Source organism: Cryptomeria japonica, chromosome 3 (genome assembly GCF_030272615.1).
Source record: "Cryptomeria japonica chromosome 3, Sugi_1.0, whole genome shotgun sequence".
Lineage (NCBI taxonomy): Eukaryota > Viridiplantae > Streptophyta > Pinopsida > Cupressales > Cupressaceae > Cryptomeria > Cryptomeria japonica.
This window is the reverse complement of record NC_081407.1, coordinates 913,181,110-913,197,556: the sequence shown is the minus strand read 5'-3', so window position 1 is coordinate 913,197,556 and position 16,447 is coordinate 913,181,110. Positions and strand designations below refer to the sequence as shown.

General features: G+C 41.2%; 1 protein-coding gene across 3 annotated transcripts in view; it reads left to right on the top strand.

The window, feature by feature from the left end:
- The window catches only part of LOC131072604 (aspartic proteinase A1), an 83,207-nt gene that overhangs the window by 26,465 nt on the left and 40,295 nt on the right, over nucleotides 1-16,447 (top strand). The window lies entirely within an intron of this gene.

The window sequence follows — 16,447 nt, the reverse complement described above, 5'->3', positions numbered from 1 at the left end:
CGATGTCTGAAAACATTCTTAATACAATTACAGGTGATAAACCTGTTGGAGGCTAGACCCGATACTTTTGAAATCAGAAATTCAAGTTGGTTGGTTCCATATTTCCAACTTGGCCTTGGTTTCTAAGCATTTTGTACTTACAACCTGTGTAGGAAGGATTTCCCAGACTTTGGGTTCCTTGAAATGAAACGAAACATCTATTCAGTTGACGTGAAATGTAAAGTAGATATGAATTCTCAGAGATTCTCCAAATGCTAGTCAAGACAGCACACCAGGAAGAGAAATTGAAGAGTTAGGCAGAGAATCTCAGTAGATGTAGTATGACAGTGGTAGTTGTTAGGCATTTTCACAAATTATATATATATAACCAATGCAATTCTTACAAGGCCCATGTGGATCTGCAGGTGGGTCCATTGAATGACATCCTATATGTATATAGGCATAGAAGGAACCAATGCAATTCTGACAAGGCCCATGCAGATCTTCATGTAGGTCCATTGCACATCTTCTTGTCAACTTTTGAGCAAACAACGACATGTATTTGATCTTCAGTGTATCAGAATTAATGAGGAATTGCCAGCCAGCCTTTGAAAAGGTGATCTACCTAAAATCCCATAATCAAATATTCACTTCTGAAGGCCACATGATCCATAATCCCTGGGTTTGTAGCCCTAGGGGGATGCATCAATCACAGATTCTTCACTAGCTCTAAATTGTCTCTCTCAGCATACGCCGCCATCAAGGCTAATCAACATGCAGTAGCATAAATGTTCGAGTTACCAAATAACACAGGGCATCCAAAATGCAAAACTCACAGAAGAAGATTTTAATGGGAGAAAGCCCATATGGGTGAAAAACTCTAGGAAGGGTATGCTACCAGCATCCCATAACTAAAAACAGTCGCGGTTCATGTTGAGTGAACAAAGAAAGACATTATCCGAGTTGATGAGGAATCACCAGTCTTTTATGAGTGATCTACCCCAAATCCCATAACCAAAATTTCACTTAAGGCCGAATGATCCCTAATTGTGGGGTTTATATTCCTAGTGACAAATCAATTTCAAATTCTTCACAGCATATGCCACTATAAAAGCTAATTGAGTTACCAAATAACACAGGGCATCCAAAATGCAAAACTCACAGCATGAAATTTCAATTAGAGAAAACCTCTTAGGAAGGGTATGCTACCAGCATCGCATGACTAAAAACAGTGCCAGTACATGGTGAGTGAGCAAACAATGACATGTCTTGATCTTCAGAGTATCAGAGTTGATGAGAAGTTACCAGTCATTGAAGAGTGATCTACCCCAAATCCCATGATCAAATTTTCACTTTTGAAGGCTGAATGATCCGTAATCCCTGAGTTTGTATTACTAGGTACACATCAAACACAAATTCTTCACAGCATATGCCTCCATAAAGGCTAATCATCATGCAGCAGCACAAATATTTGAGATACCAAATAACACAGGGCATCCAAAATGCAAAACTCAAAGCACGAGATTTCATTTGGAGAAAACCCAAATGGATGAAAACCTCTAGGAAGGGTAGCTGTGATGCAGGGCACTGTTGACGTGTATTTTCTACACAATCATACACAGAATAAAATACCGACAGGCATCTTATCCTCTCTTGAGAAAATAGTCTCTAACTGCTGAAGATCTGCGAAAAGGATCAGTTAGATGGACTCCAAGGTTCTTTTAGTGGGGTCTCCACGTGTGGACAAGCTTTTTAGTGGTATGATGTGATTTGCTGTTTCCTCCAAGGCGTCTTACGGATTCCAAAAGCTCGAAGATTTTACTAATCTAAAAGGAACTTTCAAAAAATGGCAAAAGGACAGGGTTTAAGGAAGTCTAATCTAGCCTAACCCTATGAATGACTTAGCGTGAATGAGATTTGGCAAGACTCAACTAACTTCAATTTTGCCATAAGGTAACAACTCAATTGAAATTAGTGCGATCTTCTAAGGTAATATAATGGTATTCAATGCATCAAAGACCAAGGACACTACTACGAAGGTACATATCCAAGACACAATGATAATCGAAGATTAAGGGCTCAAAGTGTTCTCCAGTCGACCACGCAAGGCGTTCCTACAATCAGCAAGAAGCTAGTGGTTTGGATTGCGAATCCCACCAAATATCAAATCTCACACTTAGTCTTTCAAATTAACAAACTACCTTGATTGAGCGTGATTCAAGTACATCCAACAACCATGAAGATAACTCAAGAAACTTGCAACAAAACACCATAACTTCAATATTTTATTGATTTCCAAGTCATCATATACAACAATTGCTTGAATTTCTCTCTTCAAGACTCAATCTTGCTACAAAATAAAAATTGCTTCTAACTCTAATCTCTCTATTACATCAACTATTATCTCTTACACTATTCACTATTAACTATCCCCAAATGAAATGAAAAATGGGGGTATAAATAGCATCCCCAGTTACAATGAAAGGTCCAGATTGAAAGTAAATCAATGGACAAGATCATGACACCTAAACCCTAATTAGGGTTTGTTACAAATGACCTCCTTTTTACTGAACAACATTAAATACATAGCCAAATATTAAATTCGGCACAAAAATCTAGGAGGTATCAACCAATGAGAAATAAGATGTCATGTCATCTGTAACAACCTTTCATCTAGAATCTTATTCCCTTTCCAATTCTCTTTCTTAGCATATGCAATGAATTTTGTCACGATTCCTTCGATTTCTGTGCTTGGAATCTCGGGAAGATTCTTGATACTCTCTTCTAAGTGGATAACCTGATCAAATGCATCTAGAAGAGCTGTGTCCCAAGTAGGTTCAAGTTCCTTTGTTCTATCAATCAGGAGCATGGTGGCATACATCTGATCATACTGCTCATCTGTAACATCTGCGTCCTTGCGAAAGATGATCTTGATTCTATCCTCAAATTCTTGTAAATCCACATCTGTCTCGACCTCGATCCTTCTGCCAAGAATGGTACGAAGTACCTCAAATACTCTGTCCTGGATCGGATTGATCACCTCCTCAACTTGACCACATCTAACACTGATGTCCTCGAAGAGAACACTCTTTATATGGAGTAAGGTTGACCACTGAAACAAACTGTGAGAATCACCTTCTAAGATCCTCTCCTGCGCTAAAATTCTTCTGGATGTGTGTCTTATAACCTTCAAGACAGGGATGACAACGTCCTTGGTATGGGCAAATGCAGCTACTGTTGCCATCAATCTGTGAATAATCTCAAGAACTTGGATAGCCTGATGGGTGATCTTCGACATCCTTGTAACAAACTCAATGGCCACCGTGTGAGATCTATCCATCCAACCACATGTACGCTGGACCAGGTTCCTGAACCTTTCTGCTTCATTGATTGATTGAAGGGGCAATGCCTGCAATGGTGATCTAACTGGATCCTGACGTCCCAAAGGTTCATTGATGTGACTGAAATATGTCCTCCATGCACCGACCTCTCTCTCAAGCTTTCTATTCTTTTCTACTTCTTCTCTAAGCTTGTCCTTCAATGCCTCAAATGTGTCGGTGGCATCATCTAAAGTCTGCTCTGCTGTGGATGGTCCTAACTCAATAGTCTGTATATGATAGTCTTCTGCTAGGATCTCACCCTCATATTTGTCTGCTGTCGGTGTAGCTATCTGCAGTTTTCTAGATCCAGTCTCATCTCGAATCATCTTGGACATCTTTGAAGCCTTCTTCTTCTCTGTTGTCATATGTGAACGTCCCACGAGGCTCTCTAAATCAATTGCACTGTCCTCGTCCTCAATTAGGATCACCTTAGTCAATCTTTCCTTCAACCAATCTGGGATATTTGATCTTGTCTCTTGAACTTGAATTTCTTTATGTACTATTTCTTCTTGTCTGGGAGGAGATGTTACTTCATTATCATTATCTAAATCATAGTCTTGGAGAGATCCATCGGATGAAACATGCTGTGCCTGTCCTTCCTCCTGTCTATCATTCTGTACCATCGACTCCATGGACTCTTCCACTCGAACTGTTCTATCTTCTGGTCTGGAAGAAGTACCTGGTGCTTGATCTTTGTTGGCACCTTGCTTCTTCTTGGAAGGCTCTTTCTTTTCTGATCTTTCTTTTCTCTTCGATCCTCTCGAATGGAGATTGCCTTCATTGGCACATCGAAGGTTACCTTCACCTGAATTCCTAGGATTAGGATTGCCTTCACTAACACTGGCTCCACCTTCAGCTGGTTTCTCTTCCAAAGTAAAAGACATAGCTATGCCCTGTTCTCTCAACTTCTGATGCTGAACGTCTACCCATCTGCGAGTACAAGACAAGACTGGTGCCATCAAATCATCTAAATCCACGGCCTCGGGCTCATTCCAATTCAAACTAATTGTTTTACTTTCTCTATCATATGAAGATTGGATGTGCCTGCCGTTGTCCTGAGCTTGGTCGGCCACTCTGTAAATCTTACATTTCCTGATGAAATCCAAAGGCAATCTAGAATGTATCTTTCGTTTCACTTCGAGATCATCTAGGAGATTCATCATAAAATCTTCAATTTGGTACTCATGTCTAAATCTTCTACCGACCGTCTCCTCTAAATGTCCATGTGGATCAAAACTATTCCTCCAAGCAAAAGATGAAAAAGGATACAAGGCTAACTCCTTCTCTGCGTCATCCATGGCTAAGACATTAGGACATACCTCAACTGAATTACCCAAAATAATAGGTACCTGAACTCCATTCTGATGTCTATGTCTGAATGCCTTCACATATGCTGCCAACTGCCTTGTTACTTCAAGTAACACAATTCTGTCTGTCGGGTACCTCGGCAACATGTATGGAGGTAAAGGACATCCATGCACTCTAATGTAAGTGAACTTGGGAAACTGAATGAACCAAGCACCGTACCTCTTGATGAACTCCTGGGCATCCTGAGATAATCTGTTGTGAATCCCTCCTTGCAACGTCCTGGTGATGTTCATCATGAAAGTATCATTGATTAACTTGTAGTTCTTCCCTGGTGGATGATGCAAGTAGGTATAGGATTCACAAACTCTGACCTCGCCGGGTCCTCTTCCAATCACTCCTCTGTGAGGTAGTCCTGCGTACTCAACGCTCCTGATTAAGGCATAGATGACGTATGAACTCATGTGGAAGGACTTAGTAGCCCCGAGTCTTCTCAACTGTACGTCTAAGCAATGGCTAATTATCCTAGCCCAATGTATTGTACCCTTTCCTTGAACAATCACCTGGATGAAGTAAAACATCCATTTCTCAAAATAGAAGGCATGAGGTGCTCCTGTAACTCTGTTGAGCATAGTAATCAAATCTCTGTACTCCTCTTGGAAATCAATCCTGTGTGGTGTGTTCGGTACTTTGCTCAGACGGGGACGACTCTTGAGTAACCAGTTCTTGTTGATTATGCTTAGGCAAGCATCTGGATCATCATCGTACACTGATCTGGCTCCTTCAATGCTCTTGTATATCATGTCCCTATGCTCTGGAAGATGGAAGGCTTCACTTATGGCCTCCTCTGAAAGGTACGCCAAAGTGTTTCCCTCGTTGGACACAATTGTCCTGGACTGTGGATTGTAATGACGGGCACACTCGAGCATCAATTCGTGGCACTGAATAGCTGGAGGAAAGCCGGCCGCCTTAATGATGCCACTCTCTATTATTCTCCGGGCGACAGGTGATGGCTTGCCGATGTAAGGGACCTCTCGAAACTTCTTCGTGCTAAAGTTCCCCAAGTTTGTATCTCCAATGTTGCTCCACTTTGACACGATCTTGGTCTCCACTTCTTCGGTCTTCTGATCTTCTTTCATGAGAGCCGAGCGACTGGTGGATGCTCCCGCCTTTGGGGTCGCCATACCTACACAACATTTCATTATAAGAAATAGATTTTGCAATAAATAACGTAAATAAGAGAGATAAATTTTAGGAAACCTCATGATAAGTCTCTAGAGTTATCATTTCCTAAAATACAACGATTGAGCCAAGAGATTCAAAATTCAAAATTCAAAATTTGAAATATGACGATGAATGAATAAAGCAATAATAATTAAATCGCCATACCTCGATGGAGAGCTAACTCTAGAATGCAAAAACAAAATTTGCCTAGGCAAAATTGAGGTATAAAGTAATCTTCAATATGATCTCCTCAAAATTGACTTCGCCACCTCTGGAGAGAACGTGATCTTCAATTATCGCCTTTGACGTGGTCTCAAATGGATCTTCAAGTTCGCATAAACAAATCTCCAAGTCCTTAGCAAATTCGCCTCAATGTATCCTCAAGTTCGCACTTGGTGTGGTCTTCAAATTCGCACCACCTTTGGTCTTCAACGCAATTCGCACTCTATACTTGATGATATACTTCGCATCACTTTTGGTTTGGATAAAGCGCCACCCTTTGGATCGAAGCGCCACCTTTGGATGAATGAAACTCGCACCACCTTGGATAATATTCGCACTATCTTTGAACACACTTAACACTTTCCTTCGTCCTCCTTAATTCGCATGTAGAGAGGTAAAATAATGATGTAGAAATGATAGTTTTTACCCCCCTTTATATAGCGCTCTCATCCTTCACCCCTTTGGCCGACTTGATAAAAATAAAACCATTTTTTAAATGATTTGCAATAAAATAACAAGGCCGACTTGCCTATTTGAGCGCTCAAATCGATTTTTTTATTAATTAAATTATTAACTATTAATGCCTTGCGTTTTTTTTAAATGAGAATTTCGATTTTTAAATAAGGCAAAAAATAATTAATAAATGTTTAACGCCATATTAAATGCTAAATAAAAATGATTTTCAAATTTTTAAATTGATTTAGCATTTAAGGAAAATTTGAATTGTTTAATTTGGCGCCAAAACTGGAAAACAAAGGGACGTACCTCATCGCTCTGGTCCCTTGGAGAGGGACAGGAGCGATCCATTATTTTGGTCTTGATTCTTGCGTTTTCAACGTTCAACTCCTTCATTTCCACGTTCCAAATCGATCATCTGGTGGTCCTTCGAATTTGAATTTCTTTCTTGTGCGAGCAAGTGCATCTCATGATCATTATCGCCCTGGTCCCTTGGAGAAGGACATGAGCGATCCTAAGGTTTTTGCTTGAAATTCTCCATTTTGGTACGATCCTTTCCTTGTATCATCTTCCAAATGCCATTTGAAACCTTGTGCGTCCTTGCCTTAACGTGATTTTCAAAGAATATCATGTGTTTTGTCCAACATCGCCCTTGTCCCTTGGAGAGGGACAGGAGCGATCTCCATGTCCTCACGTTCATCTTGTATCTTTGACCTTCGAACTTCCATTGTAAGGCGAATAACATCTATGCTCATTCCTTTCGCGCTTATTCCATTTGCTTTTATTATGTGTTTGGACGTATTAAAGGGACCATCGCCCTTGTGGTTTGGAGAGGGACAGGAGCGATCCATGATTTTTCCTTGATCTTGGCGACTTGAAACTTCGATCTCCTTTGCAACGTCTTCCCAACGATGTCCCTTACCTTGCTTATCCTCTTCTAAACCATGATCGTGAAGGAATATGCGTGTTTTTAATAGTATCGCCTTGGTCCTTGTCCAAAGGACAAGAGCGATGTGAAGCCTTTACATTATTTGGCGATGCTTGGACGTTCAAACCCTTGCGAATTATCTTCAAACGATGCCTTGGACCATATGCAATCTTAGGACGTCTTGACTTAGTTTGAACTTGAAACAAACAAGGAATCCAAAGCAAATCGCCCTGGTCCCTTAGAGAGGGACAGGAGCGATATGGTCCCTAGGTCCATTTTGGTGATTATTTAACGTTTGAAATCTTCATGCATCACCTTTCTACCTTTCCGTGGACCCTCTAAGACCTTGCGAAATCTTGTCCTTACGTAAATCTTGCATGAATTGATCAAATATATCTAATATCGCTCTGGTCCCTTGGAGAGGGATAGGAGCGAAGTTCATCATTGCAAGCTTGTTCTTGTTTTTACCAACTTGCAATTATCTTCATTGCGTGAAATGACGTCCTTTAAGTCCTCTTGGTAGCTTAATATTTGCTTGTCTTTTGGAATCGATGCCTTAATGGAAATATCGCTCTGGTCCCTTGGAGAGGGACAGGAGCGAACTTGCTCTTAGAGTGCACATTCCTTCCATGTGATGACCTTTACAACCTTGCGCTTGATGGAAATGCCCTAAAATGTCTTCGCCACCCTTCGTCTTGACTTGGATCGGTTTAAACTTGAACAAGAAGCAATACAACCATTGTATCGCCCTGGTCCCTTGGAGAGGGACAGGAGCGAACTTGCTCTTGTGGCCTTCATTTCACTTTGTCACCTTCCAAATTTATATTCAATGGATTTGTCATGCTCTACTCCATTCATCCATGCCCCGACATCATCCGCAACCTTGCAAGAAAAGCAATTATATCAAAAATCGCTCTGGTCCCTTCCTGAGGGACAGGAGCGAACTAGGCATTTAACACTGTTATGGACGTCCCAAAAATCTTCAATTTATATTCAATGCGTTCACCTCATGTTTTCCCTTGCTTTTGAACGTAAACTTGCCTTGACCCTTGTTTGGATTTTGCAAAATGAAGGAAATCGCTCTGGTCCCTGGGAGAGGGACGAGAGCTACAAGGTACCTCGCCCTGGTCCCTTGGAGAAGGACAGGAGCGATTTGGTCAATATAGGTCATTCTCCTTCGTTTTTGCATCTCAAATTATATTCATTTGGCAAAGCATCTTCCCTTGGACGTCCTCAAATCATTAAGTTTTCAAAATCTTGCAAGGACAAGGCGAAATTTGAATTGTAGCTCCGGTCCTTCACTGAGGGACAGGAGCGATTTTCTTCCTGGAGGCATTTCTGTGCTCACGAAAATCTTCAATTTATATTCAATGGAAAGATCTTGTCGTTCTCCATCACTTCAAACGTAAAATTTGTCTGGACTCTGCAAGGATGATGAGATATTTGAGAATGAGCTCCCGTCCTTCACTGAGGGACAGGAGCGATTTTGCTCCTACAGGCCAAAATAACAAGATTTTTCACATTTTAACACTTCACGAGGCGAAAACAAATCAATTCCAATGCCCAGGATCAAAATTCAAAAAAGTCAAAATTTGGTCAAAATATTCAATCGGACAAAAATTCACATTGACGGCCAACACTTAGACAAATTTAAGCTCTGCATGAACATTCCAATTGAAAATTAGACCATTTTGGCGAATTCATTGCATTCAAAATTTGCATTCTAGAAAAGGAAGCTCAAAAGCTCTCAAAAACGACTGGATTTTGGCTTGAAAAGGCAAAATTTAAAACCCTAAGGCTTAGCCCTAAATCCAGACGACTAACAAACTAACAAAACCCTAAAAACGAAAGCGAAAACGAGCGAAAACAAGCAAAAAGAGGGGGTCCCCATTTGCGATGGGGCGATGTGTGAAATGGTCACAACATCTGGCGACACCACTGAGAAATGTTGCAAAACATTTGGGAATCAATCCTTCTAAAAGAAAACTCAGAAAACTTCCCTCAACAAATCCAGGAGTTAAGAAACACTTACAAGAAGAGACCATCATATTGAGACAAAGTATCAAGTCCACAGTTACCCATGTGTGTGCAAATGCGTTAATTCCCCTCAACAAGACAATCATGATCTTCAGGTTCCCCTGTGATAAGCTACGTAGTTCGTCTAAACTCCAAAAGCATCCTGGATAGAGCCTCGCTGCCAGTCAGACGTCCATAGTCCCGACGAGGTTATCGCCGCAAGCTCACGAACATTGCTCCATTGCCAGTCAGGCGTCTATAGCCCCGATGGAGTTATTCGTAAATTCCCTTTAGCCAATTTTGATATTTCCTTTTAGCTCATTTCTTTTCTTTTGATTTTTCTCATTTTTTCATCTTTTCTTTGATACTGCTTTTCAGTTCTGTCAATTCTTTGGCTCGTGAGTATTGAAAACTCACTAGGGTTTGAGGATTGCGGTGGCGCTGAAGCTAGACTTTAGATTTTTCACTGATCACAGTTTCGCTTGTAAACCATAATGACTCGGAGATTATAAGTATGTGAAAATATAATAACTGAAGGACAAAAATACGTGAGTTCAATAAGCTAATCTACTTCAATGCAAATACGTCCTGACTCAAAGCTTTATTAAAAGAAACTCCCTTGGTAATTCCAAAAGACCTCATGATTTTCCAAATGCATCCAACAATCCAGCAGGAAGTCAGAGCGTTACATAACAAAATCACCCAATGTCAAATGGATACCCCTCAGGACAAAACAAACCTAACCTAAAACAAACAAAAACGCCTAAACTAAAAACAAAACGGAAACAAAACAAAACAAACGAAAAACAAAAAAACAAAACGAAAGCAAACTAAACTAACTATGTACAAGGGAAGGCCTTGGCATTTTAGGATTGGAAATAATGTTTGAGATATCTCCCATTGACAGGCAACGGGATGTCTTCTCCGGTTAGAGTCTGCAACCTAAATGCATTTTCTCCCAATATCTCTGAAATTTGATAAGGGCCTTTCCAAAGCTTATCAAACTTATCATGTTCTCCTCTTTTCTCATGTGCTTTGTCCCAATACAGGACGAGATCTGAAATTCGGAACGCCTTAACTCTTGCTTGTCGATCAAACCATCTCTTCACCACTCCTTGGTGTTTAGCAAAGGTTTCTAGTGCTTGATCTCTTTTCTCTTCTAGGTTCATCAACTGTGTCAACCTGGCCTGCACTGCATCAGTGTCTTCCATGTATTCCTGAATGAATCTCAAGGTCGGAATCCTGAGTTGCATGGGGAAGACTGGGTCTTGGCCATAAACTAGAAAATAAGGCGAAATGCCTAATGCGTTCTTCGTTCTGATTCTGTCTGCCCATAAAGCAAATCTCAACTGGGTGTGCCATTCTCTGGGGCTTCTCTCTAATAATTTCTTGATAACACTGAGCAAATTTTTGTTGGTGGATTCTGCTAATCCATTACCCTGAGGATAATAATTCGATGAGAACTTGAGGGTTATCCCGTACTCAAAAGCCCAATTTGAGAATCTCAATGATGTGAATGCCGATCCATTGTCGCAAACCAATGCATAGGGACATCCAAACCTCGTGATTATGTTCTCCTCTAGAAACTTGATTACAACTTCCGTAGAACAAACCTTAAGTGCCTGTGCCTCTGACCATCTGGTACAATAATCTGTAGCTGTAATGATGTACTTGTGTTGTGCTGAAGATGCGGGGTTGATGACACCAATAAAGTCCATTCCCCATTTGGCAAATGGTCTGGCTTCAATCACTGGATTCAGTGGCATGGCAGGATTTCTTTCTCTAATAGCTGCGACTTGACATGTGTGGCAAGTCTTAATGTGATTGAATGTATCTTTAAAAAGCGTAGGCCAGTAATATCCTGCTCTTAGGATCTGGTGAGCTGTGGCGAGGTTGGCTCCATGTCCGGTTCCAAACTTGGAATGGAAATGTTCAATTATCTGCTTTGCTTCGTCTTTGCCAACACATCTCAGGTACACTCCTTCATAGTTTTTACGGTATAAAATAGATCCTTGAAGCATGTAATGTTGACACTTTAATCTTAATGCTCTTTTTTGTGTAGGTGTCATATGAACAGGACATCTGTGATTAAGCAAATATGTCACAATGTCTTTGTACCATTCATCAGGTGTGACATCTTCTAATTCATAAATTTGTTGGACTAATCCTGGCCCATCTATTGCCAATGTCTGCGCCAAAGCTTGTCCTCGGACAAGTTTCATGGGCTGTATCTCAATATCAAATTCTTGGATAATGGCGACCCACTTTCCTCTTCTCTCTCCTAATTCATTTTGCATGAGAAGAGTCTTGACTGCCGCATCAGGCACTATTGCATAAATCTTGGCTCTCAGGAGGTAATGTCTGAATTTCTTAACTGCCTTTACTAATGCGTATGCTTGCTTTTCAACGTTTGGATATCTGAGTTCCGCATCTTTCAACGGGGTGCTCATGAAAGCAATCGGGTTTTCATCCCTCTCTTCACTTCTTTGGGTGAGAATGGCGGCACAAGTGTAATCGGAAGCGAAGGAATATAAATAGAATGGCCTGAGATAATCAGGACTAATCAAAACTGGTGCTTCTGAAATTGCAGTCTTTATTTCTTCAAATGCCCTTCTGGCTTGTGGAGTCCATTCAACCTTTGCATCTTTCTTTAACATTTCATTTAGTGGTCTGACAATCTCGGCAAATCCGGTAATGAACTTTCGGACGAAGTTGATCTTGCCGAAAAATGATTTGAGCTCTTTCTTGCTTGCTGGCAAATTGATAGTAGATATGGCCTTCACCCTTTCAGGATCAATAGATATTCCTTTTTCTGAAATGACATGTCCCAAAAGCTTTCCTTCCGTGACTCCAAATATGCATTTCTTTGGATTAAGGGAGACACCGTATCTTCTACATCTTTGGAAGACTCTTCTCAAATCATCCACATGATCTTCTCTCTGTCTGGAAAAAACTGTGATGTCATCCATATATATAATAATGCTTTTACCAATTAAATCTCTGAAAGCGATATCCATAGCTCTCTGGAATGTGGCCCCGACATTTATGAGTCCAAAAGGCATTCTCTTATAGGCAAATGTTCCCCATTTGGTAGTGAAAGCAGTCTTTAGTCGATCTTCAGGTTCGACTAGGACTTGATTGTATCCTGAATATCCGTCTAGGAAGGACATCATCTGTGATCCATTGACGATCTGCAATACTTCATCTAATGATGGGAGCGGATAGTTGTCTTTCTCTGATGCTCTATTAAGATTTCTAAAATCCACACACAATCTGATCTCTCCATTTTTCTTTCTAACAGGTACCAGGTTGGCGACCCACGTCGAATGTCTCACTGGGAAGATGATTTTAGCTGTGAGTAACTTCTTCACTTCTTGGTATATCAGTGGTTCCAACAAAGGATTGACGGGTCTTTGTTTTTGCCTAAATGGCTTGCTTCCTGGCTTCAACGGGATTGTGTGAGTGATAATCGCAGTGTCGTAGGTCTTAAGATCTTCATAGCTCCATGCGATGACGTCTGGGAAGTCCCTCATGTTTTTCAGGATTCCATCTTTTTCAGTCGCTGTGCAGGACTTTCCAATGAAAACATTCTTAACTTGTGTCTCGTCACCTAGATTGATTGCGTCACACATATTGCCTTCTACGTTGTGATTCTTCTTTTCTTTCAGCTTGTCAGGATCAAAAATCCTTTCTAATTCAACCATTCCTTTCGGAATAGTGTTTGTTTTTAAGTTCAGGACTCCTTCGGCATCGAACTCAGCTTCACCTACTTCATCTTCATCTATGATCTGTGTTAAGAAGACGTCCGTGCTGGTTAGGAAGTCTAGAATGTGCTTGTCGTCTTCGAAAACTTGGAAATTGGTAATGTTATCTGGGACCGAAGGGACTGATATTAACTCGATTGTAAACTTCTTTAATCCTTCCATTGCTAATGGAATCAATGAGCTCGCGGCCTGTGCAAGTGAATTGGCCACTTGATTCTGATGTCTATAAATCGAATTGATATTGAAAGCATCGAAACTTTCAATTAGATCCCAGACTCGATTTCTGTATTTAGTTAGCCTTTTATCATGGCAAACGTATTGCTTTCTGATTTGCCTTATTGCAATTTCTGAATCTCCATATACTTGCAGTATCTTCACCCCCTTTTGGATGGCTAGCAGTAATCCATGAACCAAAGATTCATATTCGGCTACGTTATTGGTGCAAGGGAACTGCAATCTGTGAGCGGCAAGGTATGTTTCTCCCTTAGGACCAATTAATTCATATCCGGCTCCGGATCCTTGTTTGGACTTAGATCCGTCGAACCTTAATGTCCATATCTGATTTTCTTGATTGTCTGTCTCTGGACTTTCATGACTCTCATTCGATGAGTCGGACAAAACTTCATCTTCCACAGAACTCTCGGTGTCTATAGAGCTTTCATTCTCTGAGTCTTGAGTTTCTTCTATAATTAATGTCTGCGAGACTCTTTTGTTTACTTGCTCCAATGCGGTCTGGCATAAAGCACAAGATAATTCTGAGTGGACGGCATTGTGAATTCTACACCAATTCGGAAGGAGCAAATCTCGGACAGATGCTAGATTGCCAAGTTGCACACTCTGCTGGATGTTTCTTTGTACGAACCTTCTGAAGTTTTCAAACATGCCTTCGTCCTCTTGATCGGATCCTTGATCGCTTTCAATGACCATCTCCGTTGATTCCATGACCTCTTGCTGGGTATTTTCATCTCGCACATCTTGTATCATCAAGATCTCCTCCACTTTGGGCTTGTACGTTCCTAGATCGGACTCTAAAAATAGGACTTCATTGTCTTCCCCATATTCAGTTATCATCAACCTCAACCTTGGGGTGCTATCAATTTTAATCTGGTTCGGGACTCCTCTCCATGGTAGCCACATGTGTGCGAAATCGGTCGATACATATCCATTCAACTTTCGGGACCAATCTCGACTTAGGAGCATTCCATATGAATCTGGAATATCCACCACTGATATATCTATAAAATTCTGGACCCTTAGGTCTGCGGCCAATTGCATATGAATATTGTTCAATTCTCCCATGACTGGAACTTCTGTCTTGTCAAGCTGAGTGACCTTTCTCTTGGTAGGTGCGGGAGTTATTCCAAGCCTTTGACAAACAGCCAGGGGCATGACATTGCTTGAGGCTCCGGAATCATAAAGGCAATTGTGTAATAGCTTTCCAAATATTCTGACTGATAACAGGAACGGGGCCGGTTCGTCCTTTCCTTGAGAAGGAGCTGAATTTTCTTCACTTGATTCTTGATGTTTAACTTGATTAATCCTTGAATGATCTTCCTTTGCTGGACTCTCCTCTTTCGAGTGACTGGTTTTGTTTGTAGATTTATCCCTCTTAACAACATCTTTCTTGATTGCGACTTCCTTTTCGGGAAGAACCAAGTTAGTAGTGAGGTTCTCTTTGACTATAGGCTGAGCTCTCTTTATCTCGCCTCTTTTGAGTAATACTTTTCCTTCCAACATATCTTCCTTTTTAGCTGGGAAGGTTATAGTTTGGACCATGCACTCATTTTGTTCGGGTTGTTCTTGAGAATCGGCCTCCTCTTGAGTCATATTGATAGTGGCTTGAACATTTGACCTTGTTGCGCTAGGTTCACTCAAACTATTGATCACTGCCTCTTTAATTTCTGACACTTTGAGCAACTCATAGAGCGGTAAACTTACCTTGACTTTCTTAAGTTCATCTAACACCAAGGCGGCCAATCTTTTCATTTCATTTCCCGCGGGAGGTGAAATATTCCTTTGTCTGTATTCTTGGGTGTTTTGCGGGTACTCTGGAACATTGCTGGCTTGGGGATCTGGCGGAGTTGAAAAATTGTTTGGGGGAATCGATGTTGTTAAAGGTTCAGGATTCCTCTGATTCCTGTGGTAAACTCTTTGGTTGACTCCTCCTGATGATTGGTGAAACACTTCCTTTATTCCCTCTACTAAGACACTGTCGTTCAATGGTGGGAAATAGTATTCTGAATTCTCTACAGGTCCATTTGCAGATGCTGGCGGAAACTGAGATCCTGGTGGCACCATCGGTCCATTGGCCGATTCTGGAGGAAATCTCCCATTTTGTACTTGACTAATTTCTTCTTGTGAATACCTGCAGGTTTCAACAATCATAGCTTGACCGTACTGCATGGTTGGAACAATTTCGTACCCTGTGGTGGGAGGATTTTCAGGTGGATTGGTGGTACGCATCTCCTGTTGGAAAATGTCGGCTGCAATTTTGAATTCAGGACACTGCAACTCGGAATGCTGGTTCGTGTTGTGGAGTCTGCACCAACTGGACAAGGCTGCTTCGGCTAAAAACACTTTGCTCGAAGAGGGGTTCTCTTGACTTTGCGCATTTGGTGGATTGTCCAAAGGTGTCACCACATTTCCATTGTTTGGAGCTGTATTCCATGGTCTTCTTTGGAAACCTTGATTATTATTTCCTTGATAATTGTTTCTGAATCCTTGATTATTATTCCCTTGGAAATTCTGGTTGTTCGTGTGTTGGCCATGGTTGGCCCTCTGCATGCTCTGGAGTTGATTATTCTGATTCCTCAGGTGGGTTACCTCGGTTGACAGCCTCTTGACTTGCTCAATCAATTCTTTCATTTCATCTTTTTCTTCTTGTGTCCTTGACGAATTTGTAGCGTTTTGCAGGTACACAGGTTGAGCGGGTGGGGCTTGAGAAATTGGAGCTCCTGGGTGAAGGACCAACTGATTCGCCGGCTGTATGCTTGGGTAGGTCGCTTGCGGAATTGGGTTCATGACTGGAGTTTGGTTGGCCAAAGCCGTGCCAACTGCCTGCATCTGGTTAGGTGCTGCGACGGGTCCCATATGTAGTAGTGGTCCAGTGATGTTTTGTCCCATGTGCTTACTCACTTCAATGGCCTTTGCATAAGCTGCATTTAGATCATTCG